The sequence below is a fragment of the Taudactylus pleione genome, unplaced genomic scaffold, assembly GCF_031769625.1.
Source record: "Taudactylus pleione unplaced genomic scaffold, aTauple2 ptg000047l, whole genome shotgun sequence".
Taxonomy (NCBI): domain Eukaryota; kingdom Metazoa; phylum Chordata; class Amphibia; order Anura; family Myobatrachidae; genus Taudactylus; species Taudactylus pleione.
In genome coordinates, this window is record NW_028284449.1 from 493,473 (window position 1) to 509,011 (window position 15,539).

Consider the following 15,539-nt stretch of genomic DNA (forward strand, 5'->3'; position numbering starts at 1 on the left):
CACATCCCCAGCCAGACTGTTTTGTAATCAAGCCACAAGAACGAAGAGAAGGAAGAACATTTCTCTCAAGAAACAGCCTCCCAGAAGATGAAGGAATCGGTGATCAGGAGAAAAAGCCCATTGAGGCCAGGTGCATCAGGGTGGGCGCCCTGTGGATCCTATGGACTTCGAAGAAATATAGTAAACTTACCTTAGTTAAGTAACTCTTAATTTCTTCTTCAGGGTCCATAGGGGATCCACAGGAATACCATGGGGATGTTCCATAGCAGTTTCCCTAAGGGTGGGAACACCCAAAGGAAGCATCTTGAGAGGCAAAGGTATCAAAGGCCTAAAACCTAAGAAAGGTGTGGACAGAAGACCACATGACTACCTTGCAAAACTGTTCAGCAGAAGCGCCACATTGAACCGACCACGAAGGGTCCCACAGACTGGCTCGATGGTCGTCCTGTTCCAGACAGCTCATTCTACTCTGAGTCTGTTTGGCTTTCACAAGCAGGACTGGCCAGCTAACAAACAACACAAAAAAAAATCTGATTTCCTCATGAAATTAGTACGATCCACATAGGTCCAAAGAGCACGAACCACATCCAAGGAAGCTTTCCCTGCAGAAAGATCCAAGGACAAGGTCTAAGCACCAAGGAGACCCTAAACACTGTAGGGTCATAGCCTCTGGGGGACCACCATTGGAAGAGTGTCAAACTGTGATAGATGCAGGCTTATTCGCCCTGAGCATCGTCAGGACCACAGAGCGAGAGAAACCTTTGGCTCTTAAGAGGGATGACTCAAGAGCCACGTCGTCAAAGACAGACTAGTTAAGTCCGGGTTTAAGCAAGGGCCCTGTGCTAGTAGATCATGCCGTAGAGAAAGTGGAAACGGAGTGTCTATGGAGAGACTCCGTAGGTCGGTGAACCAATGTTGCCTGGGCCAGGCCGGGGCTATTAGTATCACCGTGCCGCCTTCTTGCTTGATCTTTCTAAGCACCCTCGGAAGGAGGGAGATCGGAGGACAGAGGTATACGAGATAGAAGACCCACCTCGCTGCCACAGCGTCCACGAAGACAGCTAAGAGGTTTCTGGTCCTGGACCCATACCTAGGGACCTTGTGGATGTGATGTGTAGCCACGAGGCCTACGTCTGGCAGGCCCCAGAGGGCCACCACGAGTTGAAACACATCCAGGTGGAAAGCCCATTCTCCGGCGTGTATTTCCTGACTGCTAAGGAAGTTCGCTTTCCAGTTGAGGACTCCTGCAGAGATTGCTGGGAGATGACCTTCGACCCAGACCAGAATGTTTGCCACTTCCCACATGGCTGCCCGACTTTGCGTGCCTCCCTGATCCTTGAGGTACGCTACCCGCAGTTGCATTCTCGAAGTGGATCTGGAACGGCTTGCCATGGAGGAGATCCTGCTCCTGAGTGAGTGCTCTGTACACTGCTCGAAGCTCCAGAATGTTTATGGGCAGGCGACTTTCCTGAGTTGTCCTCCGTCCTTGAAAGGAATTATGACTACTACCGCGTCCTCTCCTCAAAGGCTGGCATCTGTCATGAGAAGTTCCCAATCTGGAATCCAGAAAGTGCGACCCTTGTCCAGATGGGACGCCTGTAGTCACCATGAGAGGGAAAGCCGAACCTCCGGAGAGAGGAGCACGTCTGGGACCGCATCAGATGATACTGTCCATTCCACCGGGAGAGAATCAGTTGTTGGAATACGCCCAGTTCCACTACAGGCCTCTGCACCATATCAAAGGTGGACACCATGGACCCCAGGACCTGCATTGGTGAGTGAATGGATAGTGCAGTGTCAAAATCTTGTCTGCTGGCAAAAAGATCCTCTGTATTCGAGAATCTAGGATTGCCCCCAGATGCATCATCCGCTGTGCCGGAGATAGTGTTGACTTTTTCCAATTGATGATCCAGCCGTGTTTGCAGGCAGTCCACAGTCAGCTGGAAATGGTGTTGTAACACAACCGGTGAGTCTGCAGTCTGAATCCTCCCCAACATAATTTCTGACCTTCTCTCCCTTCACACTCCAGCCCGTCCACTTCGCTCAACAAATGCATGCCGCCTCTCTTGCCAACTGATTACTTCCTCCCACTCCTGCATCCAAGATTTTGCCTGTGCTGCTCCCTACCTTTGGAACTCTCTCCCTCTCCCTATCAGACTCTCCACCTCACTGCATATCTTCAAATGGGCTCTCAAGACCCACTACTTCATCAAGGCCTTCCAGCTCTCATCCTAACCCACATAATACTCTCTACTCCCAATCTTCCCCTTCTGTGTCACGCCTGTCTGTCTGCCCCTCCCCTTTAGAATGTAAGCTCTCACGAGCAGGGACCTCTTCCCTCATGTGCTTCTCCTTACACTTTCTTCTACTCCTTACTCCTCATAAGGACACCGAACACGTCTCTGCCAACTCCCTGCTGCTTATTGTGAGTGTTTTTATATACATTGCTGCAAAAGTGATTATGTCCTTCACTGTACTGTAAGTTACTTGTTTGTTTTTTGTTCACTAGTTATATGTACTGTGTAAGGCGCTGCGGAACACTTGTGGCGCCATATAAAGGATAATAATAATAATGTTGCTGCAGAGCAGCAAACTGTAGGAACCATTGGTAGGATGGAGTAATAGGTATATGCAGGCATGCATCCTGAATGTCCAGAGAAACCATGAAATCCCCAAGCTCCAGTGCCAGGACAATTGATCATAAAGTTTCCATACGGAACTTGGGCACGCTGATAAACCTGTTGAGGGGTCTAAGATTCAGAATAGGCTGATGAGACCCATTCGGCTTCTGAATCAAAGAGAAGAACAGGTTTTTATTCCACTCTCTAAGCCAAAGGAACTGGTATTATCACCCCTGAACAGAGCAGGGAGTAAATGGCCTCCTGGAGGGCCAGGGCCTTGATGGGGGCCTGTACAAAAAAAAGTTGTTGGGGAGGACGCCTCAATAAAGTGATGGCGTACCCCTGAGAGACCACTTCTCGGACCCAGGCATCTGTTTGACGCCAAGAGTCTGCCTCCCACCCTGGGATCCCCCAGGAGGAGGCCAGACCCATCAGGCGGAAGGTTTGTAGTCAGGCTTGGAAAGTGGACATCTGGCCGACCAAGGCTGCGGTTTGGTGGTCTTGAGCTCAGTGAACTGTTCTGATTGAAGGAATTCAGCCTTAACCACCTTTTGACGTTTAAACACGGTTTTAGGTTTAGGGGCCGGTTCATCATCATCATCATTCAGGATTTAACCGCCCTCACCAAAGCAGGAACATCCATTGTTGATTGACTGTGCTCCTCACCCGCGTGCGTCTCGGAGAGAGAACCTTGTGCGTCATCTGCCTCCTCAGATGATGCGTCAGAATCCGAAAGCTGGGTCGACTGAGAGGATAATACAGTCCGCCTAGGTGCTTTGGTGGCTAGTAGTCTGCGCGCCTGTAATTTTTGCTGAGAGGCGGCAGACGCTTGAGCCATATTCTGATGGATATAAACATCCATCCAAGGAGACTGCATAGTGGGTACAGACATTGTAGGTTGTAACAGCTGTTGGTACCCCATGGTAGGAGGCAGCATAGGAGTTTATATAGCTGCATCATAACCTGGGATAAGGAGGACACCCAGGGTGGCTCATATACTGGGGCTGGTAATGTTGTCCAGTTAGTAAATCTATAACAATTAGTACAGAAACCATCCTTTATGGAATCCTGAAAAGACAAGCCCGCAAAACAGGATTTGCAGTAATCAGCACAGAGGCCTCAGCCTCCTGTTTATCCCTATCTACAGAAGCCATAGGCAGCAAATAGCACAGTGTAAAGCTAACAATGCAATGTGACAGCCTTCACAAGTAAATGTGAAGTACTATAGAACCCATACACACCTGGTAGTTGAGGGATAAGGAGAAACAGCAGAGATAGGAATAACTGACAGTAAGAAAGTTACAGTGTATCACCACAGCAGCTAGCACAAGTCACATTTAAGAAGAATTACAATGGGCTCTGTATCAACTACACAAGCACATAGATTGGTAGGATTTGAGCGCAGTCCTGGGTCTCCAGCTTAGCTAAGCCCCACTGGCGTCCGCCAAAATCACTGTCCCAGTTACTGATGTTGTGGCACCAGCGAAGGTAGATGGCCTCCTGTGCTGCTGCTCCATTAGAACACTTAGCACGGCTTCCTCTGAAGCTGTGGTTCCCAAACTCGGTCCTCAGGATGCCACAGGTCACCCAGCTGGCACACAGGTGTATTTATTACTCACTGACACATTTTAAAAGATCCACAGGTTAAACTAATTATTTCACTTGCGATTATGTGAGACCTGGAAAAACAAGAGATATGGTAAGAACTTACCTTTGTTATCTCTGTTCCTACGAAGTCCATAGGGTCCACAGGGTTGACCTTGGGGGTATAGGTTGGGAACCAACTCCGGGCACCACGCAGTTAAAGCTTGTAGCTCCCAGGATGCACTTGGATCCACTCTCCCTATAACCCCACCCCCAAGCCAGAGGCACCTCAGTTTGTAAGTAGCCGAAGGAGAGAAAAAGAGAGAGAAAACTGGAGCACTCAACCATACTCACAGAAATGGAAAACGGAAAACTGGTGACCAGCCACACAGCCCATATGAAGCCAGGTGCGTCATGGCGGGCACCCTGTGGACCCTATGGACTTCGTAGAAACACAGATAACAAAGGCAAGTTCTTACCATCCCTCTTGCTTTCTACTTCAGGGTCCATAGGGGGTCCACAGGGTTGACCTTGGGGATGTCCCAAAGCAGTTCAACCAAGGGTGGGGATGCTCCTGTGCTGAGAGGAGAATCAGTCGCCAAAAAGGAAGCATCCTGAGAGGCAAATGCCTAGAACCTTCAAAAGGTGTGGACAGAAGACCACGTGGTCACCTAGTAAGGCAAAACAGCCGAGGCGCTACAGTGGGCCGCCCACGAGGGTTACATGGCCCGAGAAAAAACAAGCCTCAACAGAAAGGCCTACCCATGGGTAGGAGGCCATCCAGCCAACATTTGGTTATAGACCGGCCATCCTTTCCTGAGAAAACCAGAAATCGCAGACCACCAATAAGGGGTCAGATTTCCGTAAGGAACCTGAACGGATCACATAAATCCCAAGAGGCCGGACCACAGTCAATGAGGCCACACCAGCCGAGAGGACAGGGGACTGAATGGCCGTACCATAAGTTCCAGAATAATATGGAACCTAAAAACCACTTTAAGAAGAAAACACAGGGCGAGAGCAACTCACACCCTGACATGATGCCCTCCAGAAGAGGGAGCCACATGAGAACGCTCCCAATTCAGACACTCTCCTGGTTGATATAAACACCCTGAGAGAAAGAGAGCCTAAGCAATAGACCATGTAATGGCTATCACAACCAGCGGTTCCATTGACTGTCCCCGGAAGGAACGAAGAACCACTACTAACTCCCAAGGAGTCCCTAGGTAGGACAAAAGGAGACATAATCCAGAAAACACTCCAAAGCATGAACTGGATACCAGAGTGGAGCAATTCCATATCTTAACCCTACTGACAGTGTAGAGATCCACACTGTCAGGAAGGCCAGGCCGAGGGTGAAACCCAAGCCAGCCAGAAGGAATGCCAGAATATCTGGAAATCCTGGACACCAGAAGATCGTATCGACAGGTACACCGTAAGAATTATGGCTGCCACAGTTTGTGGTAGGTCCCAGCAAAAGCTGATCTATGTGCTCTAATCATTCCAACGATGACAAAGCCAGGGAAGCCGTAAGACCACTGTAGGGACGCAGTCAAAGACAAACGACCCAGGTCCAAGGCAAAACCAAGGACCCTGAGACAACAGGTCCGGGCAGTGAAGCATCAGGAATGGAGTATCGATGGAGAGAACGAAAATCCAAGTACCCCTGACATCTGGGGCAATCAGGAGCCACCAGCAGGAAAGCATCTCTGTCCCGATTGAAACACTTCCAAAGACCTCGAGGAAGAAGGGAGACCGGAGAACACAGGTACACAAAGTGGAAGGACCACTTCACCGACAAAGAGTCACTGAAGGTTGCTTCAGAATCCCCAGAGCTGGACTGTAACACCATAGTGTGATAAAGTCAGAATGCCATGAGGGTCACCTCAGGCCCCCCCCCCCCCTGCTCCCCAGGAGATGAAACCTCTCTTGGGGAAGAGACTAGTCCCCGTTATGCACGTCGTGATGGCTGAGGACTCCCGCTTCCCAATGGAGAACTCCTGAAACGAATGCTGCCGAGACGGTCGGGAGGAGACCCTCGGACTATGTCTGAACGTGTGACATACCTGTCATTGCCACCCAACGAACAGTGTTGCTAAAAAGGAAGCCACTGTCCTGACCCTGTCGGACTGAACCTTTTCAGGTTCACCGGGAAACAAGAGTTATGCCAGAGTGAAGGCCCAAGACAGGCTAAAGTTCCAACAAGTTAATTGACAGGATGGAATCGACAGACGTCCAACTGCACTGAAATGGATGCGAACCAGACACTGTCCATAGCAAAGAATACCCTGGACGAGATGGCCATAGCCACCCGGAAAGGGACCGACTTGGCTCTCGTTCCATCTGAAGATAAGCCAATTATGGAAAGGCCTGGAATGGAACTGAGCCAATTCCACCCTTCCAAAGGCAGACACTGAATATTTGACCATGCATCCCAGAGTATAAAGACATATGTCGACTGTGTAGACATCCATGTATTCCTAATGGAAGAGTGGAGATTCCGTCTTACGCCAGAAGAATTCTCAGATTCTGAGAATCCAGCAGGGCTCCTAGATGAAGAATACCCAGAGAGGGATGCAGGGAGGACTTTTTCCCCGTTGATTAAACGTCTGCACCTTGAAGAAGCCACGGTCATCCTGACCTGGCTGTAAAAGTACCCCGGTGAGCCCGCTAAGAGCAGGAGGCAGTCCAGGTACAGGAGCATTGGGATATACTGAACAGGAGAACTGTCAGAAAATCCAAAACGCTGGTAAACCCCTGTGGGGCTGAGGACAGTCCCAACAGGCAGAGCCCGAAAAATTGTAAGTGTTGCGGTGATACAGCAAACCTCAGTCCATGCTGATGAAAGGTCTCTGTAAGTACCCGTAGGCACGTGTCCTGGATATCCAGAGATACCATAAAGTCCCCAGGTTCCAAACATAGTATGATGGAGCATAGGGATTGCCTCCTGAGCCCAGGTAGCTTTAGGAACTGGTTCAGGGAATAGAGAGAGAATAGGCCAAAGAGGACCATTCAGCCACCGCACCAGAAAGAAAGGACTTTCTCAGTCTCTCGCTGAGAAAGTGGGGATGGCCTAATTAGCTCCGCTTACCGCAACCACTGTATAGCTTTCTGGATTTGTAAGGCCCTGTTCGGTCTGAATAAGGGCCCGTGCATGTAAAGAGGCCGCCTGAGCAAAGAGAGGGCGTACCCTCCTACCCACGACAACTTGACACTAGTACCGGGCGAACTGAGAAAATCGGTATCTCCCAGTGGTAGGCCTGTCTCGTCAGGCTGAAGATATATCCGTAGGTACAGAAGCAGGATCGGCTGGCAGTCCAGGCCTGCTCGGTGCTGGATATGTTGGCCATTGCAGAGGCCGTCAGTCTACGAAGAAACAGACCTTTAGGCTGACCCAGAGGACAAAAAGACTTAACAGACTTAGTCTGAGGCCTTGTAGTGGGCATAGCTGAAGGCGGTAAACTTGTCGTTAGTAATACTGCCAATGTTACTACAATCTTGTCAAGGTCAGGACCAAACAAGATCTACCCTATAGATGGTATCTGCACCTCTGCATTCCCAGAGCGCAGCCATAGGGTATTACGGAGGATACAGTCGCAGCCGGAACTCTGAAAGTTAGGAGACTGGTATCCAATATAGGAATTTCCACCTATGACAACTGCATATATTACGTGAGCGACCAAATACATTTGAACCCCCGACGTGTTGGAGGGGAAAAAACGTTACAAATGCATCAGCTCAGTATGCAATAGTATTAACCAACCATGCTATAACCATGGTAGGAAGGGTAACAACTCCTGAAAGCGAGTATACTGACTTTAGGCAGTTACCACATACGGATCCGAAGAATCCGACCACGCAGGAATGGGAGGCGTAGTAACGTCTGTAATCAGACAAGTAACACGCCCATCCACCCCAGGAGGGGCTCATGATGACCCTCAGGGAATTTGGGACAGGAGGCCAAACACTGTTGTAATACCTCGTATCTGGCAACAGCCAGAGTCCCGCAATGCGATCCACCCGCTAGTCAGCAACACGGAACCCGAAGGCATGTAAGACTGAGGGTGTATGATACAGGTGCAGGTCAACATTCACTCTAACCAGAATGGACCTGCTACCAGCCCGAAAGCAGGGATAATACCTGAAATAGGCTTCCCCCCGTGTAAGAGGGAAAGAGCCCAAAACAGTATCCAGTTCACGCAGAGCCAACTGGGAAGTAACCACAGGGCGTCAACCACGCCAATTTGCGTTTCGTAGAAAACGACATCCTGTGGTAATCCCTGCAAGGGGAATGACAGACTATTGTGGCACCAGGGGGAATTCATATACTGCGAAAAACCCCTGCAGGGAGTGATAGTCTGTGTCACAGGGGAAGAGCGCAAGAAACTGCGAGATACCCTGAGATGAGAAGGGCAGTATGGTGAAGTAACCCCAAGTGAGGTACAACAATGGGGCCCGCCTGGCGATCCGCAATTGAGGATCCCGAGAAAATAAACTGCCCAAGGGGGTCTTGAAAGGGGCCGGCACCAGATGACGCCACATACAGAACCCTTTATGAGTCATATCCTCCGCACTGACACCTGCAGCACATGACTTGCAGGATAATAAAAATGGGTGCAGTATAACGCTCTATCTCCTGGTCTGACCTATCTGACCAATCTTTGCGGAAATATTAAGCAGCGCTATACTGGTCCTGACTGATGCTAAAATTAGCTGCAGGGACCCATTTTCCGCGTATGCAACACACAGTTCCATCTAAATATGGCAACGTGCAGCACGCAACCGTATGTGACAAACCTCACAAATATTAACGAGTATATAAATGTGAGGTCTCAGAACCACCCTAAGTACAGCTGTATTAGGGCAGATAAAGAAAAGGGATAGATATAAACTGACAGGTGAGAGAATAAAGTACAGTCAGTCAGCACTAGCATAAGTCACATACAATTCAGATATATACATACATGTCATATAATATACTGCACTATTACACTGCATTCAACTTACCCAGATTCAGTGTCTGGGAAGGCTACAGCGCTGTGTACACTGACCTGATGGTGAGGTGCGCAGGGGGACTGGGCTCACTGCCATCTCCGGAGCTCTGCTGCACATAGAAAATGGCCGCCTAGAGACCTCAGAAGCGTGGCCCGCGGAGGAAGCAGCTCAGCGACGTCAGACTATGGTTACTGAAAGGCGCGCTGAGCTGAGGAGCCGCTACCACAGGGAAGGCTTTCTCCCTATGCCGGCTATTAACCCCCGGGACGCCGGCTCCCTGCGCCGATCGTTAAGTCCCTGGTGGTCTAGTGGACACACGGGGTATGGGGGGCCTGCCGCCACCTCCGGTCTGTCCCCAGATACACAGGACTGCAATTGAAATGCGCGGATCACCGCAAGCGGATCCGGCAGCAGTCCTGGCCGCCCGCAGAGTCCGGCTAGTACAGACTCTGGGGTCCCGCTGAGATCCCCACATCTGTACTGGCATCTCAGCGCCAGCGGGGTGACGGAGCGGCAGCTTAGATGTCCTATGGACAGTCCGATGCTGCCGCTCTGAAGAGTCCAAAGTTGGAAAAAAACTTTGTCCCTAAAAGAATAAAATAAGTTTAGGGGCTGCTAATCAGCCCCCCCCTGCGCTAACGGTGACCCGACTCCGGCCGGGCACCAACTTAAACTGAGGTGCCTCTGGCTTGGGGTTATAGGGAGAGTGGACCCAAGTGCATCCTGGGAGCTAAAAGCTGTAACTGCGTGGTGCCCGGATTTGGTTCCCAACCTATACCCCAAGGTCAACCCTGTGGACCCCCTATGGACCCTGAAGTAGAAACATGCACTGTTTGGGGTACAGAGTTTGATAACCTGTGCTCTGAAGTAACCTAAGAGAACTCCTAAAAATAAAAGCTTGGTACTGCTGAATGAGTCCCCCTGTTAAAGTTGCAAACGTATCGAGCCGCACCAAACAAAAAAAACTGCCTGTGGCTGGGAGCGGGTTATATATGGAGGAGGGTCAATGCATCCTGGGAGCTAAAGCTTAACTGTTTAGTGCCTGGACCTCTCCGACCACACACCCCCATGGTATCCCTGTGGAACCTATGGACCCTGAAGAAGAAATAAGGCAATAAAAAAAAAAAAATGAATATATTCTACTTGTATATGTACAAAATCTTTTTTAAGCCACATTCCTTTAAAAATATTACTACACACACTCATATATATATATATATATATATATTTATTACACACACACACACACACAGTAACTGAAGTACCTGTTCCGGGTTTAAATTTTCAAGTTCAAAAAGTTAACAAAAAGGTAAGTTTTACCAAAACTCTCCTTTTCTTCAGGGTCAATAGGGCTCCAGAGAGAGACAATGGTGATGTCCCAAAGCAGTTGTTCAGGGGCAGGAAAGCTCATACGCCGAGGAGAACCCTGTGCCCGAAGAAGCATCCTGAGAGGCAAATGTATCAAAGGCATAAAACCTAAGAAGGGTGTGGACAGAAGACCACGTGGCCGCCTTGCATAACTGTTCAGCTGAGGAACCACGCCGGGCTGCCCACGAGGGACCCACAGAGCAAGTAGAATGAGCCGATACTATACCCGGGACAGGAAGGTCAGACTGCGTGTAAGCCTGTGAGAGAGTCATGCGAATCCATCTGGTCAGTGTGTGTCTGTTAGCTGGCCATCCCTTCTTGTGGAATCCATATAGGACAAAGAGGGAGTCCAATTTCCTGATGGAAGTAGTACGGTCCACGTAGATCTTAAGAGCAGGGACCACAGCCAAAGATGCCTCGCCTGCCGAGAGGTCTGGTGAATTAAAGGCCGGTACCACAATTTCTGCATTCAGGTGGAAGCGAGAAACCACCTTGGGAAGGAAGCCTGGGCATGTTTGAAGAACAGCCCTGTCCTGATGAAATCTTAAAAAGGGGGAGCGACATGAAAGCGCCCCTAAATTCGATACCCTACGGGCAAATGCTATAGCCAGAAAAAAAAAGTCTTCGCAGTGAGCTACTTGACATCCACCGATTCGAATGGAGGTTCCTGAAGTGCTTGGAGCACCACTGACAAATCCCATGGAGCCACAGGAGGGACAAAGGGAGGATTGTATACGTAGAACACCTTGCATGGAGGTGTGAACATCTGGTATAGTAGCAATTCTGCACTGAAACCAGATAGACTAATCAGAGACCTGCACTTTCAGAGATGCTAGGTGGAGGCCTAGATCCAAACCAGCCTGAAGGCAAAAATTCGGAAAAACCTTAAAGACTTGCGGGTCATAGTTTCTTGGAGCACACCATTGGAAATATGTATGCCAAATTCTGTAGTAAATCCTGTCTGAGGCCGGATTACGTGCTCTGAACATGGTCTGGACCACAGACGTGGAGAAACCCTTAGCCGTTAGGAGGGATCTCTTAACAGGTCTATGGAGAGCCTTTGAAGATCGGAGTACCAATGACGTCTGGGTCAAGCCGGAGCTATGAACAGGACTGTGCCCACCTCCTGTCGGAGCTTTGAAACACTCGGGGAAGCAGGGATAGTGGAGGGAAGAGATATGCCAAATGGAAGTTCCATTTCACTGACAGAGTCTATGAAGGCTGCGTCGAGGTCCTTTGTTCTGGCTCCATAAACTGGAAGCTTGTTGTGTCTTGAGGCCATGAGGATCCACTTCCAAAAGACCCCATTTGTCCATAGAAGCTGAGAGACTTCTGGATGTAGAGACCATTCTCCTGCATGCACGTCATGACGGCTGAGGAAATCTGCTTCAATCCCCGAGATGAACACTGTGGAGATGGCTAGGAGATTGCGTTCGGTCCAGGTGAGAATGTGGGACACTTCTGTCATTGTTGACTGACTTCAAGTGGCCCCTTGGTGATTGAGGTAGGCCACAGCCGTGGCGTTGTCAGACTGTACTTGTACTTGCCTGTTTGGCTCAGAATATTCTGAGCCAGAGTGAGAGCTCTGTAGATGGCTCGAAGTTCCAGGATGTTGATTGGCAACACTGCCTCGACTGGGGACCATTGGCCCTGGATGAGTGCTGGCCGCTTACTGCGCCCCACCCTCGAAGGCTTGCGCCCATGGTGAGGAGAGCCCAATCCGGGATCCAAAAGGGGCGACGCTTGTCTAAATGGAATGTCTGTAACCACCAGGCTAGGGCCAGGCGAACCTCTGGGGGAGGCCCATCGTCTGAGATTTGAGCAGATGTGGTAGCCCATTCCACCTGGAGAGTATCAGGTGTTGTAGGGGCCTGGAGTGAAACTGGGTGAACTTCACCAAGTTGAAGGTGGACACCATTGATCCCAAGGCCAGAGTGAATTGACACACTGTGACTGTGGATTTGATGCCAAACCTGGGCGAGGCCCGCCCAGTCACGCTGTAGGCTTGTCCTCAGACTTGGCAGGTGGATGTCTAGTAGCCAAGGCCTGTTTGGCCCTAGGCTTGGAGGCCTTGGCTGATGACTGCCGTCATTGAAAGGAATGACCCTTAGCTTTTCCTTGAGAAAGGATGACATCTGCGGCTTTGTATTATTTGCAGAGGGCAGGAACGCCGTCTTGGAAGCTGCCAAGGTAGTCACAATTTTATCCAATTCTGGACCAAATAGGATGTCACCAGAATAAGGCAGAGGACTCCAGAGCCCGTTTTGAGTCTGAATCTTTCCTCGAAGCATCATTGTGAAATAGCTCTTCAAGGGCCTCTGCCCAACTTTCAATGGCTTTTGCCACCCAGGCCGTAGCCCTAGCAGGACAAGTAATGGCTCCTGTAAGAGAATATATGGGTTTATGACAAGATGCTATACGTCTATCTGTAGTCTCCTTCAAGGAGGTGGCAGTATTAACCAGACGTGTTAAATGAGCATCCACTGCTGGGGGAACTTCTCATTTAGTACAATCAGTAGCTGGAAGAGGGTAAAAGGAACTAAACAGTTTTGGAATTTGAGACCTTTTGACGGGCTTTTCCACGCGTCGCTCGTGTGATCAGATAGCAGGTCAGAGTGAGGGAACTCGGGTAAAACTACTTCTTGTTTAAAAAGTGGTTGTTTTTTCTTAGGAGCGGATTCATCCTCTCTGATTTGTAAAATAGTTTTTACAGCTCTCACAACAGCAGGTATAACAAGAGATATGGTAAGAACTTACCTTTGTTATCTCTGTTTCTACGAAGTCCATAGGGTCCACAGGGTGACCTTGGGGTATAGCTGGATCCTGGGGCACCACGGAGTAAAAGCTTTCAGCTGCTCCCAGGATGCACTTGGGTCCAACCTCCCCTATACCCCGAGCCACAGGCACCTCAGTTGGTAAGCAGCCCAGGCCGGAGGAGACTAAACAGAGAGAAGGAAGACTGGAACACACAAGAACCATACTCACAGAAATGGGAGACGGAAAACCGGTGACCAGTCACACAGCCCATATGAAGCCAGGTGCGTCAGGGCGGGTGCCCTGTGGACCCTATGGACTTCGTAGAAACAGAGATAACAAAGGTAAGTTCTTACCATATCTCTTGTTTTCTACTTCAGGGTCCATAGGGGTCCACAGGGTGACCTTGGGGATGTCCCAAAGCAGTCCAACTAAGGGCGGGGCCGCCCGCTCCTGTGCTGATAGGAGAACCCGGCGCCCAAAGGATGCATCCTGAGAGGCAAAGGTGTCAAACGCATAGAACCTCAAAAAGGTCTGAATGGAAGACCAGGTGGCCGCCTTACAGAGCTGAACAGCAGAGGCGCCACGTCTAGCAGCCCAAGAGGGACCCACAGACCGAGTGGAATGAGCCTTAACAGAGGCTGGAACAGGTAAACTCTCCTGCATATAAGCCTCAATAATAACAGAACGAAGCAAACGGGCTAGAGTCTGTTTGTTGGCAGGCCAACCCCTCTTGTGAAAACCAAAGAGGATAAACAAAGAATCCGACTTCCTCACAGAACTAGTCCGGTCCACATAAACCTGGAGTGCACGGACAACGTTTAAGGAAGTCTCCCCAGCCGAAAGATCAGGCGACTGAAAGGCTGGTACAACAATTTCCTGATTAATGTGGAACCTGGAAACCACCTTAGGCAGGAAATCAGGACGAGTGCGAAGCACCACTCTGTCCTGAGGAAAAAACAGAAAAGGGGGACGACAAGAAAGCGCCCCCAAATCTGAAACCCTCCTGGCAGAAGCAATTGCCAAGAGGAAAACAGTCTTAAAAGTTAGCCACTTGAGTTCCACTGACTCCAAGGGCTCAAAAGGTGGACCCTGTAAGGCCCGAAGAACCACCGCCAAATCCCACGGGGCCACAGGTGGCACAAAGGGAGGCTGGATTCTTAAAACTCCCTGGAAAAAGGTGTGTACGTCCGGCATAGCAGCGATCCTGCGCTGGAACCACACCGACAGAGCAGACACGTGCACCTTCAGTGAGGAAAGACGTAATCCTAAGTCCAAACCCGACTGAAGGAAAGCCAAAATACGCGAAACCCGGAACACCTGGGGATCATATTTTCTGGCCTCGCACCACTGAAAGTAAGTGTGCCACACTCTGTGATAGATCCTCGCGGAAGCAGGCTTGCGCGCCCTCAGCATGGTGGTAATAACGGAGCTAGAAAAGCCCCGAGACCTCAGGACGGCTGTCTCAAGAGCCACGCCGTCAAAGATAGTCGACCCAGATCTGGGTGAAGACAGGGCTCCTGAGACAACAGGTCCAGCCGTTGAGGTAGGAGGAACGGGGCGTCGATGGACAAGCTCCGCAGATCGGAGTACCACGGCCTTCTGGGCCACGCTGGGGCCACCAGGATCAGTGTGCCTCCGTCCTGTTTGAACTTGCGCAGGACCCGAGGCAGCAGAGATATCGGAGGGAACAAGTAAGCCAGTTGAAACAGCCATCTCACCGACAGCGCGTCTATCAGACTTGCGCCTGCGTCCCTTGTCCTTGACCCGTACACGGGCAGCTTGTGATTGTGACGGGACGCCATCAGGTCCAGCTCTGGCAGCCCCCACTTGTCCACGAGTAGTTGGAATACCTCTGGATGAAGCGACCATTCCCCGGGATGCACGTCGTAACGGCTGAGGAAGTCTGCCTCCCAATTGAGGACTCCTGGGATGAAAACTGCCGAGAGAGCTGGAAGATAGCGCTCCGCCCAAGCCAGGACGCGGGACACCTCCGACATCGCAGCTCGACTGCGAGTCCCTCCCTGGTGATTGATGTACGCCACCGTGGTGGCGTTGTCTGACTGCACCTGAACGGCCCTTCCGTGAAGAGCGGTGCCGGACGACTGCAGGGCTCTGTATACTGCCCTCAGTTCCAGGATGTTGATGGGAAGAATCGCTTCCTCCGCCGACCAACGACCCTGAAGTGACAAGGAGCCTGTCACCGCCCCCCAACCC